The following is a 19,870-nucleotide window of genomic DNA, read 5'->3' on the forward strand; positions in this document are numbered from 1 at the left end:
AACATAACCAAGAACCTATCAACTTCCACTCTCAATATACCCAATGACTTGGCCTCCACTGCTGTCTGTGGTATTGAGTTCCACAGATTCATCACATTCTGGCTCAAGAATTCCTTCTCATCTCTGTGCTAAATGCACATTCCTGTATTCCAGCTGCTCCCAACTATGGACCCCTCAGTTAATGGTAGGGGCCCATGGCATAAAAAAGGTTGGGAGCTACTCTATTCTGAGGCTGTGCCTTTGGGTCCTCGATTAAGCCACTATGGGAAAAATCCTCTCCACACAATGATGAAGGTAGAGCAGTGGATGTAGTCTCTATGGATTTCAGCAAGGCATTTGATAAGGTTCCCCACATGCAAAGCTCATTCAGAAAGAAAGGAGGCATGAGAATTGAAGGATCCAGAACTGGCATGCCCACAGAAGGCAAAGGGTGGTTGTAGATGGTTCGTATTTTACATGGAGGTCAGTGACCAGTGGTGTTCCACAGGGATCTATTCTGGGACACCTCCTCTTGTGATTTTTATAAATGGCCTGAAGAAGTAGAAGGATAGGTTAGTAAGATTGCTGATGATACAAAGGTTGGGGGCTGTTGTAGATCATAGAGAGGAAAGTGGCAGATGGAGTTCAACCCAGGTAAGTGTGAAATTGTTCATTTTGGTGGGTCAAATTTGAAAACAGATTATAGCATTAATAGTAAGACTCCTAGCAGCATAGAAGATCAGCGAGATCTTGGGGTCCATGTGTCTATAGGACACTCAAAGTTGCAGCTCAAACATTAAACCTTTCATTCACGGAACCATTCTCGTCAACGTCCTCAGGACCCTCTCCAATGCCAGGACATCTTAGATAAGGGGCCCAAAATTGCTCACAACAATCCAAGCGTTATAGGCAATAGGTGCAGAAGTAGACCATTCGGCCCCTCGAGCCTGCACCACCATTTTGAGATCATGGCTGATCATCTACTATCAATATCCGATTCCTGCCTTGTCCCCATATCCCTTGATTCCCCTATCCATAAGATACCCATCTAGCTCCTTCTTGAAAGCATCCAGAGAATTGGCCTCCACTGCCTTCCGTGGCAGTGCATTCCAGACCCCCACAACTCTTTGGGAGAAGAAGTTTTTCCTTAACTCTGTCCTAAATGACCTACCCCTTATTCTCAAACCATGCTCTCTGGTACTGGACTCTCTCAGCATCTGGAACATATTTCCTGCCTATCTTGTCCAATCCCTTAATAATCTTATATGTTTCAATCAGATCCCCTCTCAATCTCCTTAATACCAGTGGGTACAAGCCCAGTCTCTCTAACCTCTCTGCGTAAGACAGTCTGGACATCCCAGGAATTAACCTTGTGAATCTACGCTGCACTTCCTCTACAGCCAGGATGTCCTTCCTTAACCCTGGAGACCAAAACTGTACACAATACTCCAGGTGTGGTCTCACCAGGGCCCTGTACAAATGCAAGAGGATTTCCTTGCTCTTGTACTCAATTCCCTTTGTAATAAAGGCCAACATTCCATTAGCCTTCTTCACTGCCTGCTGCACTTGCTCATTCACCTTCAGTGACTGATGAACAAGGACTCCTAGATCTCTTTGTATTTCTCCCTTACCTAACTCTACACCATTCAGATAATAATCTGCCTTCCTGTTCTTACTCCCAAAGTGGATAACCTCACATTTATTCACATTAAACATCATCTGCCAAGTATCTGCCCACTCACCCAGCCTATCCAAGTCACCCTGAATTCTCCTAACATCCTCATCTCATGTCACACTGCCACCCAGCTTAGTATAATCAGCAAACTTGCTAATGTTATTCTCAATGCCTTCACCTAAATCGTTGATGTAAATCGTAAACAGCTGTGGTCCCAATACCGAGCCCTGTGGCACCCCACTAGTCACCACCTGCCATTCCGAGAAACACCCATTCACCGTTACCCTTTGCTTTCTACCTGCCAACCAGTTTTCTATCCACGTCAATGTCCTCCCCCCAATGCCATGAGCTCTGATTTTACCCACCAATCTCCTATGTGGGACCTTATCAAATGCCTTCTGAAAATCGAGGTACACTACATCCACTGGATCTCCCTTGTCTAACTTCCTGGTTACATCCTCGAAAAACTCCAATAGATTAGTCAATCATGATTTGCCCTTGGTAAATCCATGCTGGCTCGGCCCAATCCTATCACTGCTATCTAGATATGCCACTATTTCATCTTTAATAATCGACTCTAGCATCTTCCCCACTACTGATGTTAAGCTGACAGAATGATAGTTCTCTGTTTTCTCCCTCCCTCCTTTCTTAAAAAGTGGGATAACATTAGCCATTCTCCAATCCTCAGGAACTGATCCTGAATCTAAGGAACATTGGAAAATGATTACCAATGCATCCGCAATTTCCAGAGCCACCTCCTTTAGTACCCTAGGATGCAGACCATCTGGACCTGTGGATTCGTCAACCTTCAGTCCCATCAGTCTACTCATCACTGTTTCCTTCCTAATGTCAATCTGTTTCATTTCCCCTGTTACCCTATGTCCTTGGCCCATCCATACATCTGGGAAATTGCTTGTGTTTTCCCTAGTGAAGACAGATCTAAAGTACTTATTAAATTCTTCTGCCATTTCTCTGTTTCCCCATAACAATTTCATCCAATTCATTCTTCAAGGGCCCAATATTGTTCTTAACTATCTTCTTTCTCTTCACATACCTAAAAAAAGCTTTTGCTATCCTCCTTTATATTCCTGGCTAGCTTGCGTTCGTACCTCATTTTTTCTCCCCGTATTGCCTTTTTAGTTAAGTTCTGTTGTTCCTTAAAAATTTCCCAATCATCTGTCCTCCCACTCACCTTAGCTCTGTCATACTTACTTTTTTTTTTTAATGCTATGCAATCTCTGACTTCCTTTGTCAACCACTGTGGCCCCTTTCCCCCCTTTGAATCCTTCCTTCTCCGGGGGATGAACTGATTTTGCACCTTGTGCATTATTCCCAAGAATACCTGCCATTGCTGTACACTATCTTTTCTGCTAGGATATCCATCCAGATAACTTTGGCCAGCTCCTCCCTCATGGCTCCATAGTTTCCTCTGTTCAACTGCAATACTGACACCTCCGATCTGCCCTTATCCTTCTCAAATTGCAGATAAAAACTTATCATATTATGGTCACTACCTAATGGCTCCTTTACTTCAAGATCGCTTATCAAATCCTGTTCATTACACAACACTAAATCCAGAATAGTCTTGTCCCTGGTCGGCTTTCGTACAAGCTGTTCCAAGAATGCATCCCATAGGCACTCTACAAACTCCCTATCCCGGGGTCCGGCACCAACCTGATTCTCCCAGTTCACCTGCATGTTGAAATCCCCCACAACTACTGCAACATTTCCTTTGCCACATGCCAATGTTAACTCCCTATTCAACTTGCACCCAATATCCATGCTACTGTTTGGTGGCCTGTAGACAACACCCATTAGGGTCTTTTTGCCCTTACTGTTCCTCAGTTCTATCCACACAGACTCTACTTCTCCTGATCCTATGTCCCCCCCTTGCAAAGGACTGAATCTCATTCCTCACCAACAGGGCCACCCCACCCCCTCTGCCCACATTTCTGTCCCTACGATAGCACGTATACCCTTGTACATTCATTTCCCAGGTCTGATCTCCCTGCGGCCATGTCTCCGTTATCCCAACATCATAGTTACCCATTTGCACCAGAGCTTCAAGCTCATCCGCCTTATTTCTGACACTTCGTGTATTCAGATATAGAATTTTTAGCCCATTTCTCCTCTCACTGTTTAAATCGCTGCCTATTGTGCTTAACCCAGCTCCCCGAACTCCCATCTGGCTATATGCCCCTTGAATTTTGTTGTCTTTCCTAAATTTACTTATTCTTTCTGCACATTTAACTCCACGTTCCGTCAGACCATCCCTCTGTACATCTGTCCTCCTTATCACTTGTTCCGCCTCACCTTTCTCTACTACACACTTAATATTCCGGAACCGTGTAGTCCCCACCTGTCCTTTATTCTTCATCTTCTTTATCAAGCCTTGCCATCACATCTTTGCTCCTATGTTCTAGTTCTCTCAAAAAGAATGTTAACATTGCATTTGCCTTCATTACCACTGACTCAACCCGCAAGTTAACCTTCAGGGATCCTCCCATGTCCCTTTGCATTTCTGATTTTTGAACTTATTTCCCCATTTGCAAAATAGTCTACACCTTTATTCCTTCTACCAAAGTGCATGACCATAAACTTTCCTACATCTTATTCCCTCTGCCACTTCCTTAACTACTCTCCCAATCTGTCCAAGTCCTTCGGCCGTCTCCCTGCTTCCTCAACACTACCCTCCCCCTATCTTTGTATTTTCCGCAAACTTGGCCACAGAGCCATCATTTCTGTCATCCAACAATGCCATAAAGAGGTTTTTCAGAAAAGCTATAAATGTGAAAGTTATGATACTTAATAACTTTCATAAAGCTTTCCAATTCTAAAAACAAAGATGTAAGCAGTCTCAGGTAAAATGATTAAAATGTACCCACCAGAAGGCAAATCACTTCAATGTGTATTAGTGTTAGAACAATAACATGTTAAAATTGTTTGGCTAACTGGTTAAGAACTATTAAATTAAAAGTTGCCTTGCAAGCCAAAGCTTGATGGGAAGCATTTCCTGGCTTAATTTCAAAGACCATATTTTTTCTCTTTTTCTTAAAATCATGACATTTAAAATCTGCTTCTCACTGAAGTTTGGCCAGTTGATTAAGAGGCACTGGAAGCTTCCTATGTACACATACTCATGCACTAATGATAATGCAAGCTGCTCCTTTCCCTCACACACAACAGATACTTGGGGGTCAGGTGTCAGCAAGACAGAGCATTGTAAATAGGAATTTGGAGCTACTGAGTCTATGACAACCCTATATTAACTCCATTTTATTCTCCCCACACTCCCATCAGTTCCCCAGATTCGACCACTGACCGACATCCTACAAACAATTTAAGTGGCTGATTAAACTACCAACCTGCAGATCTTTATGATCATTAGTTTCCAGTAAAATTATTTCAGGATACTGAAAACTGAAATTACCTTTGCAGGGAATTCACTTGACTAGCAATGCGAGTATATGCCATATGAACGGCATAACTCCAATTCTTACTTACAAAACATGTAACCTGTGGCAGAGAGCACAACTGTTTTATATATCCAGGTACCTACTTCTGTTATTCTACAGTTAAAACTCAATAGTTTATCAGTATTATACTTTAAAATTTCTTCATGCCGATCAAATTAGGATTTCTTTACTTTTTCAGGTAGTAGGGTTAAACTAGGAACTAATCAGGAATCTAGATAAGACTGAATGAACCAGGCAGTCTAATCGAGATCTGCCTGACTTGAGTGACCATCACCGGTTACTAAGGCAGATTGACTTCATTCTAGTCTCCCATCAAGCTGAGGAGCAGAGTTTGGAAAATCTTCACATCTAGGGAAAACCACTAGTTGCCAGATTAGTTTAAAGCTCCACAAGGTAGAACACAAAAGACATCTAGCAACACAACTAGCAGTACACCACAGAATAGAGCCATCCATAACCACTGCACCTTACTGAACAAAAGATACTATCTGAAGGTCCAAAAACCCCAGCAGATGCTGCTTATGCAGTCCAAATAAAGGTGACCACAAAATCCATAAACAAGCCTGATAGCCCATATGACCTCTCAAAAGTCTTCGGGCAGCTGGTACACTCCCCATATGAGTTAGTCCATGCAGGCCAGAGGAGGAAAATAAAATGTTGGCCCTGAAACCACACTGTTGAGAAGCACAAACAGTGGAGGAAAAGGCATCTGGCAGCTTTTAGTGCATCTGCTCTAAGTACTATTACCTGGGATCGCTGTCAAAAGCAACACCACAAGATAATGCATCGATATTCACTTAATTTTATTCATTTAAACTAATTAAGTCAGCAAAAGAACCATAACTTTATTGTACAAAGAGTGGAAATCAACCTGGGGATGTAACACAAAACACTTGGGCAAAGCAAAATGCATTTTCTGTCCCAACTTGGGTTTGGGCCACCTTTTGAAAGTTTCATGATTAAAATGCATTACCCTGGGGCAGAGATCAAAAGGTTCCTGTTAATTCCCAGTCCGCGTTGGTTGATCTCAGCCAGGGTGCCTCAACTGGCCAGCATGACCACAGAGGGCAGATTCAATGGAACAGCTGGTGTTTGTCTGCCAGTCTATTTTGTAAATGACCCCAGGTCAGGCTGGTTCACACCAGAATCATTAAATAGCCAGCCGACAGATTAAATTCAAATTTAAAAAACAAATGCAGCTCATAAGAGGGGTATCAATGCCTTGAGTCATGATGACATTAAAAATTATAATTACTCACCTGATGGAAAAAAATATAAATAGTAACATGATTTTTAAAACCATACACATCAGTGAAAAAACACTCTGATGCAAGTAAGATTAAGAACCAGGGGATATTCTCACACATTAAAAAGAGCTAAATACCTGGACTTATTTCAAACCAGAGCCCCTCATTGGCATGAAATTAAAAAGGCCTTTGTCATTATTATGTGATTTCGAACCTCAATATTTGACTGAGAGCAACTACACGACTCAATTTAAAACAGTACTGTACATACTTGAGCCATAACAGCAAAACAGATAATCACTTGAGGTAATCAATCACACTTACTGTTTGTTCTCTGGCTCCTCCCTCCGTGTGAAAATTTCTTGGCACATTTGACAATTAAAACAGCCCATAAAAGTATCATGTTTGCAATAGATCAAGCCATTAACTTTGCCAAAGTATGCATTCCAACTTTTAAAACATGGTTGAAGCCCAGTGTATAAAAATAATCCAATCAGAAGTCAACACAAGTTTGCTTCTCTACCCAACTTTTGAGGGGCTACAGCACAAGTGCTGACAGAGCACAAACACACAGCGGTTGTCTGCTTAGCCAAGCCAGATAGTTATAAAATCAATGCATTTTCTGGAGATTTTTTCCCAGCAAGTCACACACTATCTTGGCTTGAAAATATACTGCAGATCCTTCATTATTACAGATTCAAAATCTTTCATCTTCCTTCCTAACGGCATTTTAGGAGTACCTTCATATTGAATTGGTGCACCTCAAGGGGACTGAACATGACCACCTCCTGAAAAGCGAGGAGGAAAGGCAATAAGCATGGCCTTGCAGAGGACATCTACAGCCTCAGAATAAATGCTATGAAGAATGTCTGTCAGTACAGTACTAAAGACATGAGATCTTTCCAATGATAATTCATAGTCTTCTGCCTTTGCATGAAGCAGCAGCAGAGTGCGGGTTTGAGTTTGAAATCTAACAGATCAAATGCTTTTGCTAAAATGAAATTAGAGCAACAATTATCTAAAATCCACAGAGCTTAAATCTCGTTCCTCCAATTGTCAAAGATTGAGATTTGTTTAAGTGTAGCTCGGAGGTACACAAAGAAAGCAGGATACTGTATTTAAAGTATTAATAATGCCAATGTTAAACATTTTGCCTAACCCCCACCATTGTTACCATATACAGTCCTATCAATTTTGGCAATGTTAGCAACCAAAAGATGGTTCAGATCTCCCAAACTTCTCCAATCCAGAAAAATTTCCACTAGGCCTTTTTAGTTCTAAATTATAATTCAATGCAACTTGTGAATACATATTATTCAGATTATTAACAAACATCTTTAGAGTGCAAGATGTACATCTCACAAGAGGCAATCTTTAGAGCTTTGCCAATTACCTTCTGTAAACAGCTAGCAATAGATGCACAAGTCACAAAGGCTATCACCTCCAAAAGATTTCAGAGAAAAGCAATCTCACTCCGAATAGCCTTTCTCACCCATTTTTTATCATGTGATCCAGCAGGAAGAGAACGGCTCTTACTAAATATCAAGTGCTCAATGGAATGGACTGAGTGGTCACAAGAGTCCCTCAATGGAGGGAAATTACCCATCAATAATCAATTTCTTGCTTCATAAAAAGAATGCCCACTTGATGTGAGGTACGAAAGGAACCAATGCTTGAGTCAGTACACTTCCAAAAAGGAAGGAATAAGTAGATTGCTTTTATAAATCCAAATATATTAAAGTTACTAAGAGTCCCAACAAATCAAAAACTTTAATATAAAGATAGAAAAATTCAATTAAGAGACTTTGACAAAAGTAAATATAACATTAAGGTTCAACAGTGTTGGGTGAAGCCAATTTATAAATATTAGAATAATGCATCGTTATCCATTGTCCCCCAACACTGATTAAAAGCAGGTTCCTTAATACTGTTATAACCAGGGGTGGTAGTGAGGATAAGCTCCCATATCTATTGAATGCTCCCAATGTCTCAAATAGTCTCTGACAACCAAGTCTAGCTCCTGGCTAAGCCCAATGGAACCATTTCTACTGACAGGAGAAGGGGCAAAGGCGGGTTACTGGAACTTTAAAATTAGTTGCTTCTGGCAGATGGGGCTTGTCAGCTGAGGTTGGCAGCTCACTAGGAGAAGGAAAACTCTGATCTCAAACCTCTGCTGCCTTGCGGCTAAACCCACTCACGGAGAAGGCTTTGGGAGTAAACCCAGAGGAAAAATCCGGAGCTGCAGTCCTACATTGAGTTCAACGCTGACTAGTAATTCCTGCAATGCCGCTGGTGCCAAACTGTATCGGTTTCTGCCGTTCCTTTGGATTAGTCAGCTGTGGAGATGGGAAGCCTACTATGTGGCCAACAGCTCACTCACCATATCACTAGACAGCTAGGACACAACATCCATGGTTGACGCCAATTAGCGAAGGGCTTCAAGATATCTGAAACTAGGTGAAGCCCAGTTATTTCTAAGAGAGCAAGAAGCAACTGTTTTGTTAATTACTTTTACAAAATTTAGTTGCATGCCAAAAAAAAAATGGTAACAATTTGGATTTTGCTGCTGGAAAGTAATTTAATGGCAGTAAAGCAGATGGAATCTTGACATTCCAGTCAAAATTAAGATTATTTTTAGTTTATTAATGTGCTGCGTTTATTGGCTCAAAACAGATAAATTCTGTCTCCTCTTTGAGGACGTGCGACCAAGTTGCTTATGTAATTCAGACAATGCCCTGCAGAAACTGAAACACGCCCACGGTGTTGGATGATTAAATTCAAATGGGCAAACCATGAGCTGCATACAACTTTATGCTGGCAGCAGTGCAATACACATCAAGAGGTAAAAAGGATAAAAGCTGAATATTCAAGATTTGCAGGAAAATACCTGAACGCTTACACAGGAATGGGAAGGCAAAGGTCAAGTGTGCACAAATCCCAGGTCTTGTGACCAGCAGATATAGAAGCTGAGCCCTTATCATTTATATGTAATGAGATCCAGAATTTTGACATTTGTGGAAAAGGTATCTTTTCCTCCTTCTGTATGTCGCCAATACAGCTCAAATGAGCCAATGCAATGCAAGAAGCAATCAAGCTCAAGAGAAATGGCAACATCAACATCTTCTTTGTAAGACGCAATAAATGCAAGAAACGAATGGCTTTCGATAAAGAAATAGAATTAAGTGAAGGCTGAGTGAAAAGAAAACAGCAAAATGATTGAGGACCCAAATCAAAACATTGAGGGTATCGTTTAGCAGAAATAAGCAGGGACACGAATCATTGCATTTATTTTTTCTTGATCAATTTTCTCATGTATTTCACCTTTGGTACCTTATGCTTTTGAGTAAATCTGGATGTAATTTTATCAGAGTTTTTAAGAATTTTGATAGTGTCAGAATAACAGCTGGGTATATCCACAGACCAGTCAAAAGAGTGATCCATCAGAAAACTATGTGACAATTCACAGGGCTGCAAATTAAAGTACAAAGCACAGAATTAAAATTAATTTCCCCATCCATTCAGTATTCCTTTGTGAGAACAATGTCTCAACACTTGGATAGAATATCACTGTTGCTAACACCACAATAAGTGGTGTTATATTACTGTGCATATAATGGAATTAAAGATATATAAACAATATGATTAATGTGGAACAAATGCAGCTCTCAGGGTGGAAGTGGTAGAACAAGAAGCAGATGTTGTTTGATGCAGGCAGCTCCAAGATATTGAAAATGGACACAGTAAGTAGCAGTGGGAATATTAAAAATGCAAAGTGGTCAATGTGCTTCCATAATTGCAGAAGACAGCATGTTAAAACAAGTTAAATTAGTCTGTGACACCTGACAGTCCCAAATCTACTTCTGTGTAGCAGGAGATAAAACAGTGAAGCTTTGTCTGATATCTGGAACTATTCACTGCACTTCCATCTCTCCAAAAGTAGATCAGTTGAACCTTGAACAAGATCATATACGGCCTACTCTTTGGCAAGGTAAAACAAACAAGCCAATAGATATGGTCAGAATTATTTATATTCTAATCAATGCTTCCTATGTGTAAATAATGCTGCAGTGCAAAGAACTGCCATATATTATTTAAATAAATCAGAATAGTTTCTCATGAACTGTTCCCAGTACTAAAAAAAAACCTTTGATAAGCTTTTTTTTTGTAAAATAAACAAACTTTTCACAGAAATTTTATCTCTGCAGTTTTAGAGGCTATTTCTTTAAAAAAAAAACTGGCTGCCTTGTGGGTTTCATTCCAATTATCCTTCCACAAAATGTTTAAAACACACGATTTATAACAGTTGGCAATAGCAGCAAAGAATGAGTGAAAATCAAATTTTACAGACCACAGTAAGTTGGATTTCAGATGGTGCATCCAACAATACAGACCTCCAAGGTTGCAAATCTAATCCCATTAAAGATGAAAAAAATTGAAGTAAATTACTTCTACAGGAGCTGGATTGAAATTATCAACATCTCCAGAGACAAGAGATACAAGGGCAGAGAGACAGAGAGAGAGAGACAGACAAGTCTTTTGGGCCATTGTTAATCTAGATGGCACACTAAAGACTTAGCTGCAGAAATGTTTAAACTTTTGATTACAGTATCATAAGAGACACATAACAGAGACTCAGATGAGCTAAACGGCAAACAGAAAGTTAAGAATGAGATTGTACAGGAGAAAACCCCTCAGAGGAGACCTTATCAAAAGTTTAAAATTCCACTGTTTGTAGATAAGATGCTCACTATTGCCCAACACTTTCTCTACTCTGAAGACAAGACTACAGATGCTTGAATCTGGAGCAGAAACAGACTGGTGGGGGAACTCAAGGGGTCGAGCAGCGTCTGTGATTGTGGGGGTGGGTAAGGCGTCCAGATGCAGAATCCCAACAATTCCTTTCTTCCCCATCCCCCCCCCCCCCCCACAGACATTGCTCCATCCGTTGAGTTCCTCCAACACTAATTTTTCATTTCACTAAACTGGACAGTGAAAAAATGTTGCAGTCACTAACAAAATTCCCAAATGACTGCTTAAGTTAAGAGGGTGTATTTGAGACTGCCAGGATAAAGTAAGATTTCTCTTTGGGGCATAGAACTAGCCTTTCAGACATAGAAGGCAATGGTAGTGTTTACTGCCTATTTGTGGCAGCACGGTGGTGTCTCACAGCTCTAATGATCTGAGCCATTTCCAATCTCCAGTACTTTCCGTTGGATGTTTACACTTGCTTCCTGTGATAGTGTGGGCTTCCTCCTGATGCTCTGGCTATCTCGCAAAGGCATTAACGAGGTTTAGTGGTCAACTGCTCACTATAAAATTGTTCCTGGTATGCTGGAATCTGGGAATGTGAGGAGAATAAAACTGATGGGAATGTAGGGAAAACGAAACGGAACTACAATAAGATGGTGACTTAATGGGGATTCGGTGGACTGAAGAATGCATTTCCATGCTTTGCAACCAATTGTTTGAAGAGATTGAGAAAAAAATTGCTGCAGTAGGTCAGAGACATACTGTGCTTCTTCAGAAGGCAGTTGATATTCACGTAGGCTGGTACAGAAATAAAAAGCAGGAGTTTAAAAGTAAGGTAGACCAAGTAAGTGTCAGATAGGTGTTGAAACACAAGTGGGCAATTCCCCAAGAATACATGTGTATTGTATTAGATTTTTTGTAAGAAATAAAGCTTTAAAAGATATATACAAGATACGGGCCACATACATCTCAAAATACAGTTTCCTAGCTCCCCAATGCAAATAAGTCACTAAACTAGAAATTATCATGAAGACTAAGAAACCGATTTATTGTTTTAAAAAGCATAGCGTGTTTGTCACATCTCAAAGTCTCAGAGAAATAACCTAATAATCACAGTGGTTCCAAACACTCTGCGTTTTTCTGCAAGATGATATTGAAAGGATTTAGCTTAAAAGTGGCACATGGTTCTCTTGTCACCCTGGGGCAAAGGGAAAAAGATTGAAGGGGAATAAAAGGAAGAAAGATGACTAGGTTGTCTCCTTTAATAAAAAGTATGAAAATACCTTCAATCCAATTAGATACTATTAATAACACCTCTAATTCCATGAGAGAGCAAGAGGCAAAGATGGATTTCACCTTACCCTTATTGCCCTGACATCGAGATACAATCTGTCTCCATTGATAAGTTTTTTTTAGTTCACTATGTCCTCTAAATACATGCCAACTACCTCCATGCCTAGCAGAAAAATTGTGTACTATTAGGAAAGAGCAAGCTGGTTGCAAATTTGAAAGTCACATATCTAAGGTCAGTTACTAATTTGTAATAACAGGAATAAATAAAATATGAGCTTGCTTGCAATATGTACTTCAGAATATTAGTACTGTAATGTATACAGCTTATAAATATAAAATCTTGGAACTGTACTTTTTAAAAGTACCTATTTACCCTTAGTGAGATACTGCTAGGTTCCACCATACATTTATGAGTACTACACACATATTCAACTCAAGATCTTGCATTCCTTAATTTTGTATTACTGTAATTATCGCCCCATAATGAACCATCATGCCTGTTGATTGCACTTGTAGCTACACCGCATTACCCTAGACCAAGCAAATCCATGTGTCAATGTGGATCAGAAACAGTGAAAATATTTCTCAACTCAGTTTAAACAACTGTGATAGTCTAGATAAAAACACAAAACGCTGGCAGTACTCAGCAGGCCAGACAGCATCTATGGGAGGAATTAGTGACGACGTTTCGGGCCGAATCCCTTTATCAGGAGTGCATTTTGTGTTTTTATTTATTTCCAGCATCTGCAGATTCACTCGTGTTGCCTGTGATAATCTAGAACTCATTTCCATCCTCATTTCATGATAAAAACCTGTCCAGGCGAGAGAGGAAGGACAAAAACTAAGTCCTCCATCAACCTTTTCCCCTCACAAAGGACTGTTCATATTTTAGCTCCTTGTCCTTTCCTGCAAGGTCTAGAGTATTTATTTATTGAGATAGTGTGGAATAAGCCTTCCAGCTGCCAGCAACACCGGATTTAACAATTGGACAGTGGGAAGAAGCCAGAGCACCCAAAGTGAACTCACGTGGTCAGCATGCAAACTCCTAACAGGCAGCAACAGGAATTGAACTCAGGCATTCTGCTAACCACTACACTGCTATGCTCCTTGGCTCTGTTTTCAGCCAGAAGGAAAATAGCCAGCTCCTTACCCAACTGTATTGCTATCAGGCCCTTAACTCCACCCTCTATCTTTCTACACAACTTTTTACGTATATTCTGACCCACAACCTATCCTTAAGCCAGCCACTACTTTGTGCTTGGTCTGACATCCTCAACAATACAAGCAAAAAAGGACAGAGAAAATAGAGAGACATGGAAGGCACCCAGTTTAGAGTGAGGTGGCAGCTTACAAGAGCAGAATGAAAAGATACTCCCTTGGAAAGACTTGCAGAAAGAGACTAATGTGAGACTGAAAAGGTAGATTGATAAAATTATCAAACACCCACAATGAGGGATTTCAAGCTGGAAGTCAGGCAGACGAGATACAGCGGGGAAGCTTTATGATTTTGTCTGCACAATGTTGATCATTAACTGGAATTATCTGAAAGTCCATAACCCAAATCATCAGTTTACAAATACTGAGACGGTAACATTTCTATCTTCAATACCCATTCCCATTATTTTTAAATGGTTCATCTCGGAATGCATGCAAAACGTTTGGATTTTGCCGAGGGGGTGGGGAGATAAAGGCAAGGGAGAGTGGAATAAAGGAGACCCCGTTATAAGCTTAAGTTACAAACAGATGGTGTTCCGGAGAACACGGCCACACGTTAGGAAACGGAACAATGGATCTATACCGTAGAACCTGCAAGAACCGAAAGCACATTCAGCAGAAGCATTCTCTCCGCAGAAAGCGGCGGAGACAAAGTTTACAAGAACACTAACAGCCCCTCGGAGCCTTACCGGGGGCAGAGAGAGAGGTGCCAACATGGGAGTGGGGGGAGGGAGAATAACACCGGCGAATGGTCACAGTGGAGACAATACTAGGGCAACATACGTTCACATCTTGGTGCACACGGAGAAAAGTGCCAAGCTTCCCCTCATCCGGAGGAACACCGCTCCACAGAATACTGTCAGCACGAACACACACATCCTACTCTGTCCTGCCCACAAAATTTAACCCCCAAACGCTGCTTAATGGGCGCTACACTCTAAAGTGGTATTAGGGAGTTTTCTCCTACAAAGCCAATATGTTTTTACACCTAGTGGATAGGTTACTTTCTCATGCACATATAAATATTAAAAATCTTCCTGGAATATCTTACCTTCCGGTTGCAGCTCAATCTTGATTTATGCAGAAATTAGTAGTGGGTGACTCGTTGGAGATAGCGGTTGCGATTTGTCATTTAAAATCATGAAAATGAAATATTCGCTACCAGATAAAATAATGTCCAAAAACAAAGGAAGGGGTGATGTCTGAAAGAACTAGTGTCAAAAGATGAGGGAAGGCAAAGACTAGTACAGCAAAGTGTCGCAGGCGAACTTCAGTCGGGAGTTGTAGCTCTAAGCTGGTTCTGCCTGGCTGTTGCTTTGTGAGCGGCGCCTGGCCCCGGGTCACGGCGAGACCACCGGCATCAGTACGAGCCCCCCGCTGCGGATCCACCCGTCCCCCCACCGTGGACCCGCCTGTCTCCGGGGTCAGGCGAGCACGCCGCTGCAGATCCGCCTCTCTCTCTCTCTCTCTCTCTCCCCCCCCCCACGGGCTGCTACCAGCCTCCGTCGCGCATCCCCCACCTCCTCACTGCCATGGCAGCGAGCTCCCCTCCCCACCGCCGCCCGGAACCCACCGTCTCGCTGCGGCCGGTGCCGGTGCCAGATCCCACCGCCTCACTCCTCCACTCGGGCTCCTCAACAACTTCCGCTACTTGCTTCGAGTTTACACCGAGTCGGACACGCCACCCGGCACTGACTGCTCAGCTCCAGCAACCGCCCCGCGTACACACACATATACCACAGAAAGTTGTAATGAAGGCTTTACTGACACCCCGCCAATTGCTTTATTTTAGGGGAGATTGTGCTTTTATCTACGCTACGGCTGTGGGACAGTTTATTTGTACAGTATAGACATTTTCCACGACTTCGAAACTTAAGTCGTTCACTGAGTGGCACTTCCGGACGACGTGAGTTTTTAAAGTGGCAGGCAGCTGGGAGAGTGCGATAAAGGCACAATAGCGAAAAATAGTATTTACAGTGTGGGAGGGAGGGAGAGAGGGTGGAGGGAAAGGGGAGGGGCGTTGGGCGGGAAGGAGAAGCAGGCAGAGGGAATAAGTGATGGTAGGAATTTGGCGGCACAAGGGTGTTTGCTGGGAATGAAATACTGAGAGGTGAGGGACTTCAAGTGAATATGTGTGTAAAGGACTGTGTGAGTAAAATAGGAATGTATCTCAACTAACGTGGGTTATCTTTGCTTTACTGAGAATTTAAAAATATGTAGAATTTGGAAACCTGAAACTTGCTTCTCATCGGTTTAGCAGTCTTGGAAAGAAAATCCATTTAAAAGATTACCCAGATTTTACAAAATTCCCCACATATTACACAAACAAAAATGTTGGCTGGTCCTTAACTAGTAAATAATTTCAACAGAGAAATTCCCTTTGTTTTACTCAGTACCCTCTTCTTTGTTACCTATTCTAGCTAGTTTTTACCCCCTTTCAGTTCTGATGAATGATCTAATTGTGAAATGTTAACTGTTTCTCTATCCATAGATGCTGCTTGACCTGCCAGTTGTTTCCCGTTTTATTTCAAATTTCCAGTGTTTATGATTATTTAATTTCAAGTCAAATGCTGAGGGACCTACTGAGTGTTTCCTGCATTTTCTATTTTTACCTCAGCATAACACTTGACATTAACCTTCTCAGGGGAAAATCCTGGAAATGCTTTTCTCCTGCTGGGATTTTTGTTTAAGGAAGTGGAAACGATGAAGGAAATGTATTTTGGAGATAAAACACCTGACAAGAACTCTGAGGTAAATCTAGAAAGCTGCAATATCAATGCTCCCTTAATGTGTGGTTTGAAAGCAATAAAGGGATATGTTAAGCTCTCAATAATTCACGGTATTTTTATTGGTAGCTGAACTGTAAAGCATTAACAGTATGGCAGTGGCTTAAATAATATCAGCTTGTACAGTCAGGAGGAGGTGATCAGAAATGAGGCATTGCTTAAGAGAATTCTGAGACCTCTCCAAAAAGGCCTTTCCAAATGGTACATCAAAATAATTAGGATCTGTTTAATTGAGCTGTTTTTAAGAAGGCTTATATTTCTTGTCCACTGTCTATTAGGTAACATACATAAAATGCTGGAGGAACTCAGCAGGCCAGGCAGCATCTTGGAGAAAAGTACAGTACAGTTGACATCTCGTCCTGAAACGTAGACCGTACTTTTTTCCATTGATGCTGCCTGGCCTGCTGAGTTCCTCCAGCATTTTGAGTGTGTTGCTCAGATTTTCAGCATCCACAGATTTTCTCGTTTGTCTATCTGCTAACTGCCTTTTCCAGGACTCACTTTTGGAAAATGCTATAGTACTATTAAAAAAAGAACATCATGCCACCATAAAAGTTTCTTCCCCAGGCAGTTAAACTGATCAACCATTCCATTCATTCCCCCTTCCCCCCCCCCAACGATTTCCTCAGTCATTGTGCTACACTGTAAATACTTGAAACCACTTTTTATACAGCTGTTTACATTGTAAATACATGCTGGGTTTATACTCATTTTATTCCATAGCCATAGTTTATCCTCTGACTTTATTTTGTATATAAATCTTTATTCTTTATAATTGTTGAACGTTTTTGTTGCATGTCATGCCAACACACTACAGCCAGTTTCTAATACATGCATATGGTGAATGCATTTGATCCTTGATTAACATATCCATTGAAGATGTTTGTTGCCCCAACAGCATTATTTATTATTCTTACATGCCCAAGTTCTTTACTGAGATTGCTAAATTGATTGTATTGTTGCCTCAGAATTAGAAAGTTGTCTGATTGATACCCAAGCCAGAAATTTGGTACAGAAGGTCTAAGCTGACAGTAAGGAAGCATTGCAGGTTCTAAGGTAGGGACATGGCACAACTTCGTGGGCCGAAGGGCCTGTATTGTGCTGTAGATTTTCCATGTTTCTAAATTGAGGCCTGCAAGTTCCCTAAGTAGTTGTTAAAAGTCCAATGATACTTGTCATCACATCCAGTACATCACACAGACAATAATTGCTGAAGTAAGATATGTGGTCATCAATGATGAAGGAAATGTGTATGTGAGTAGGTGATTAAAACAGAACCAGAGATCCTTGCCTTCAGTGCCTGAGCATAAAGAACAAGAGCAGGGAGGCTGTACTAGAACTAAAAAATCATTAGTTACACCACTGTGTGCTCTCTGGTTGCCATATAACAGGAAGGATGTGACAAAACTAGAAGGGATGCAGAAGAGTCATGATCTACAGGGCTATGGACCAAAGAGCTGGGAAATGGACACAAAAGACCCAATGATTGCTCCTGTGTGGAAAGCATCCGTGGCATCGAGAACCTCAAAACCATACATTAGGAGCACACAGAAGCCCTTTGTAAGCAGCAGGAGGAGCACATCATCTCACAAGCTATCCAGCTGTTACTCTGTCCCATATATAGAAGGCTGCAGGTCTCACATATGCATCATTAGCTACGTCGGAATAGAAGGGAAACAAGTCTCCCCTGACCGCAATGGTCTATTGAAGAAGCAGCTATGACGTTGACATCATCGGTATATGATTTTAATGTTGTGTTCTAGAAGACCTGATAATTTTTTTTGGGTGTTCTTAAATTAAGTATGTTTACCACAACACACAAAGCACTGGAGGTACTGAGAGTGTCAGGCAGAGGGAAATTTACAGTTAACATTTGAGGCTGGGACACTTTATCTGGACTAAGAGAGAGAGGTAGCCAGTATAAACGGTGGAGGGAAGAGGTGGAGCAACAAGCTGGTCTATACTGCCTAACTTCACCCTTTCTTTCAGATGTAGGGTTTCAACCCAAAATATTGACTGATCATTTCTCTCCTTAGATGCTGCCTGGCCTGCTGAGTTCCTCCAGTGATTTGTGGTTGCCCCTGATTCCAGCACCTGCAGCCCTTTGTGGCTCTGTGTATGCTTACCTCCTGTTTCTAATGGCTACTTACACTCTCTTCAAAAATTTTACCTCACAGTCACTAAATGCTGCGGCTTTGAAGCAATCCAGGTCGTCCTCGTACTTGTACGGAATAACCCAAGCTTTGAAGAGAGTGTCTAGACTGGGACTGTCTTCTTTGATTAAAAAAAGACTGAGGAGAAATGGTAATTTTTGTATTAAAAAATTGAAAGGCACAAACAAGATAGAAGGAGAGATAACCAGAGGCCATAGATTTAAAGTTATATTCAGAAGGATTACTGTGGTTCTAGCTGTGATAGTGAAGTAGAATCTCATCTGTAAAAATTGCTCCATCTTTTGTTGAGTGGAGAAAAGTACCTATTCAATTTTCATCTAATTATTCTACAAATGAAGTTCCCAATGATTGCATAACCCCATGGAATCTAAAACACAAATATTACCTGGAGGGAGAACTCATTCCAAAGACGTGACTGAACTGGCAGATTTACAACGTTATTGCTCGGACTGTCAATTAATAACAAAGAGGAAATTTGAATAAGTCCCTTGGAGCGGAGGAAGCTGGGGGTGTGGGAGGAGAGACTTAAATGAAGTATAGCAAGCCATGAAAGGCTCAAACAGAACTTTGAATTTTGAAGTAGAAAGAACCTACCAGATGCATCAAAAACAGGGGGCACACATTTAAAAAGGATTTTGGAAGGATTAGATGGGAGAAGTGGAAAGGTTTTCATAGAGTCATAGTTATGCAGCACAGAAACAGGCCCTTCTCTCCAGCTCATCCATGCTGACTTCTTGAGCTAGTTCCATTGCTCCATATCCCTCAAAACCTTTTCTATCTATAGACCTGTCAAAATGTATTTGCAATTTTACCTGCCTCTACCACTTCCTCTGAGAGCACTCACTACCCCCTGTGCAGAGGGTGGGAGGAGATTGGAGTTCATTATGTGCAGGTGTGATAGAGGCAGAAGCCTTCAAACAATTTTTTAAATACTTGGATGTTCACTTGAACAGCGGTGAGCTATACAGGGTTCTAGATCTCATGCTTGAAAGAGGAATTGGATCAGAGAGCACTTTATCAGCTGGCATCAATATGCTGGGCTAATTGACTTCCATCATTGTATATTTTCTATTATTCTATTAAAGCAGCAATCAGCTAAATTCTTATCCATGCAATTCTACTAATTTATTGTGAGGAATATTAAATTTGGTTGTATGCGGCCTGTATTTCATTAACAGGAAATACTAAAAGCTTTAAATTAATGTTTCATCCTGATATCTCACAACTAGCTATTATCTAATTTTTTAGTTTTGAACATTACATGAGGGTTTGGCAA

The 19,870-nt window shown here is 41.2% G+C and overlaps 1 protein-coding gene across 6 annotated transcripts in view; it reads right to left on the reverse strand.

Annotated features, from left to right (window-relative positions):
* svila (supervillin a) overlaps positions 1-15,105 on the reverse strand; it is a 259,828-nt gene extending 244,723 nt beyond the window's left edge. For 4 of the 6 annotated variants that reach the window (XM_059971985.1, XM_059971988.1, XM_059971984.1 and 1 more), the window contains exon 1: positions 14,686-15,105. The gene's annotated coding sequence lies outside the window, so the exon portion shown is untranslated. The remainder of the gene's footprint in view (positions 1-14,685) is intronic. The other 2 variants (XM_059971986.1, XM_059971987.1) reach the window with 2 other exon arrangements.
* Between the last annotated feature and the right edge of the window lie 4,765 nt (positions 15,106-19,870).

The sequence above is a fragment of the Hypanus sabinus genome, chromosome 6 (genome assembly GCF_030144855.1).
Source record: "Hypanus sabinus isolate sHypSab1 chromosome 6, sHypSab1.hap1, whole genome shotgun sequence".
NCBI classification, from domain to species: Eukaryota; Metazoa; Chordata; class Chondrichthyes; order Myliobatiformes; family Dasyatidae; genus Hypanus; species Hypanus sabinus.